Source organism: Myotis brandtii, unplaced genomic scaffold (genome assembly GCF_000412655.1).
Source record: "Myotis brandtii unplaced genomic scaffold, ASM41265v1 scaffold260, whole genome shotgun sequence".
NCBI classification, from domain to species: Eukaryota; Metazoa; Chordata; class Mammalia; order Chiroptera; family Vespertilionidae; genus Myotis; species Myotis brandtii.
The window spans coordinates 2,859,731-2,863,383 of NW_005359881.1; the positions used below are offsets into that span (position 1 = coordinate 2,859,731).

General features: G+C 51.2%; 1 long non-coding RNA gene across 1 annotated transcript; it reads left to right on the forward strand.

Moving 5' to 3' along the window:
• Positions 1 to 3,196, forward strand: LOC102256397. Its single transcript, XR_313697.2, has 3 exons — positions 1 to 88; positions 2,548 to 2,661; positions 3,048 to 3,196. It is a non-coding gene; the product is annotated as an uncharacterized LOC102256397 (long non-coding RNA).
• Positions 3,197 to 3,653: the final 457 nt, after the last annotated feature.

Genomic DNA, 3,653 nt, shown 5'->3' on the forward strand with positions numbered 1-3,653 from the left:
TCCATCCCGGGGCCTGACCTGACATCCTCTTCCATTGCAGAGTGATCATCACCATGCTGGTAGCCACTGCTGTCTGCTGTTACCTCTTGTAAGTACCTCTCTCCCCAGCTCAAGATCAGCCAGTGCCTTTCTCCTCCCCTCCCCCTCCCCTCCCCTCTGTCCGGGTAGTGAAAGGCTGGATCTGTAAAACACAGGAAAGGAGGTGGTTTGGAATGGCAAAGAGAGCGATAGGCTGGAAGTCATGAACTCCGGTTCTGGGTCTAAATGTGTCACCCGGACAAGCTTTGTAGTGTCCACGGGCTGCGGCTTTCTCATGTGTGAAATGAGCTGGGCCAGCTCCGTGCTTTTCATGCCCAACTTGGCATCAGAATCACCTGGAGAGACTGTGAAATACGGCTCTGAGGGCTGCACCCGAGACCCACTACATCGCAGCGCTCAAGGTCTGCACTTGGGAACCCGAATTTATAATGCACGTCCCTGGGTGGTTGTGATACAGCCAGTTAGAGCCACCAGATGCAGTCTCCAAACCTGGAAAGGGGTCCCTGGGGACATCGAAGAGCATCTGAGGGATTTGAGAACCTGGACAAAAAAAAAAAAAAAAGAGAACCTGGACAGTTCAAGGGAATCAATTTCCAGGTCCTCAACGCCTAGATCAGTGATGGCGAACCTTTTGAGCTCGGCATCATAACCCTAACTTAACTCTGGTGCCGTGTCACATATAGAAATTTTTTGATATTTGCAACCATAGTAAAACAAAGATTTATATTTTTGATATTTATTTTATATATTTAAATGCCATTTAACAAAGAAAAATCAACCAAAAAAATGAGTTCGCGTGTCACCTCTGACACGCGTGTCATAGGTTCGCCATCACTGGCCTAGATGGTCTCTTTCTAAAACTGCTGTTCATGAGAGCCCCTCCCCACCTCTCCAATCCTTTTGTATTTCCTTGCTTCGTGTTTAAATCATCCTGGCTGCCAAACCGAGGAGTAAGTCCACGTTCTGGTGTTAGGGAGGCCTGTCATTATCAGTCAAGCCCAGTGAGGCCTCTGTGGCTTCCCATCTTCCTGGGTCTCATACACTATTTTTTGGGTTAAGACTGGTGTAGTTGGGTGTTCAGGGTAGGACAGTAGCATGATAAAATGCTGATTCTTTAAAAGGTAGCTGATTCTTTTCAAAGTAACTAGGATATTTCTTAGGACTGCCAAATTTTTCAAATGCATAGGTTAATACCCACATTTTAAAAAATTTGCTTGATTGATTTCAGATTTGGTGCCTGTTACATAGTTAAAACCTGTTTTGTCTGATGAGATCATGAGCTAGTTATTCCTATGAGTCGATTCTAATTTCACTTTATATAATGTTTAATATTTCTACTTCCTATTAACAAAAAAATAAAACCTGTTAAAAAAAATAATGACGACTTTCAGATGTTAGTTTAAATACATGAGGCATATGGTTTTCCAGAATTCTCCCTGGACAGAGCATCTCTGAGGCCCTTTCTCTGTGCTGTTTCTTGGTCTTTTAGGGCTGGACAGATGTCCCCATCTCTCCCAGGGAGGGCCCGTAAGGGGCTGAGGTTTGAAGGCTCAGAGACCAGGACAGAGGATAGTGACTGGGAAGGTGGGAGACAGAACATAGGCAGCGTGTGGGTAATTGCGAACACCACATCAGCATAAGGGAAGGTAACCTGGGCTGCAGATCAGATGCACATGGGCAGAAAGGTGGGGCAACTTCAGCAAATGCCATGCCTAGAAATTATATTTACAAAACATAAACTTGGGGTAACGCCAATGATAAGCGGGCAACCACTTCTGACCGTGTCCCGGGCAGCAGGCAGGTGATTGGCTGCCGTGGGGATTCAGAGATGGAAGAGCTGGGTCCTTCCTACAAAACCAGACCGAGCCCCATTGGCACCAGCATTTGAGGCATGCGAAGTCACGCACTTCCAGGGTCTTTGGAGCCTGCTTCCGTGGGCAAACGATGTCATGATGATAGGGCCTGACACCCCCGCCCCCATCTGTGCAGCCTGTGGTCGCTGGAAAGCTCACTGGCCTGAGAGACAGACCCTGTCCTATCCTCATCAGGCCTGGGAGTGGGGCTTTCTGGTCCACTTCCTCATGTTGGGGTAGTTTCTTCATCTTGTTCCTGAAAGGGGGTGATTCTGACATGCCTCCCATCAGAACAACCCTGCCCTGCTCCCAGGTGCAGACCGGAGTGGCCCGCACCAGGGATGTATGGGGCACAGCTGGAATTACTTCCGATGAGCCCAGGAGGCTGTCTTACCTCTTCCCTCACCCCAGAGTCCAGCCTCAACTCAGAGACCTAATAAATCTACAGAACATCAAATCAAACCTAATCTAAACCAAAACCCACGAACCCCAGACCCAGCCGACCTGCCGGCTGGAGTGTGGGTGGCTCTGTGGGCCCCTCACAGACCCTGCAGCTGGTGTTTGGGTGGGTCATGTGACCACAAGCCTCGCAGGAGACATACCTGGGAGGTTCCTGCTGTGTCCCAGCTCACCCTCAATGTGCTGTCCCTGGCAGCTGGCTCATCGCCATCCTGGCCCAGCTGAACCCTCTGTTTGGGCCACAGCTGAAGAATGAGACCATCTGGTATGTGCGCTTCCTGTGGGAGTGACCGCTGCTGCTTCAGCCCAGGTACTGGGGCTCGGGCAGGGGGTAGGGGGCACCTGGCGTGGAGGAAGAGAACAGGCAGGACCATTTTAAGCGTTTACGTTTGGATTCAGATGTTCATTTATCAGACAAAAAAAAGGTGGTGAGCACCTACTATCCGCCTGCCTGGCACTGTGCTGGGCACCAGATGGAGGGCAAACACGGTCCTCGAGGTGCTTCCTCAGAGGGCATGGCCGGGGATACAGAGCCTGTGCTGAGAGAGGACGGCCTGGGGCTCAGGAGCGTTGAGGCAGCAACTGGACAGAGGAAGTTGAGATAAGCTGAGTGACTGGGGCAGAGGCAGGGAGGGGGTGGTAAAGAGGGGGTCTCCACAGCGAGGAGGTGACCCTCTCATGCGATGTGCTTTTCAGGTACCCCAGCTCTCCGGATAACCTTGGCTCAACTGTCCCTGAAGACCCCTTTGTTCCACCCCCACAGCTGTGTCGTGATCCCTCTGTGTTGAAGTAATGGAAAATCATTCACACCCAAAACACCATAGTAATTTGGGTCCAGATTGAAACTTGTATGTTTAGCATTCTTTATAGTTGTAAAGTCACTTAAAGTGGCCTGCTCAGAAAGTTGTCCCTCCTTGGAATATCTTGTTCCACTCTCCTCCTGTACCTGCTCCCCACTCTGTGGACAGGCACCCCTCCCTCTCCAGAGGCTCAGAAACGAGGCAGCTCAGTTTGGACTGCCCCCAGTTTGGACTCCGCTCATTCGGCTGCAGTGAGGGCAGATTTCAGAGCCCCTCACAGCAGCCTCTAGGTCACCTGAGCTGCGGAGGATGAAGAGACACAGGTGTAGGCAAGGTTTGGGCAGCACGGAGGGCTTCTGAGGTCGGCTGGGATGGTGAGGGATGGAAGGGCATCGGCCCTGACTGGCTGAGCAGGCAGCAGACCAATGAGATCCTGGGACCCCCAGCCCATGCCCTCACTCCCAGGAGAGCTGAGGCTGAGATCCCAGACATTTGCCCCCAG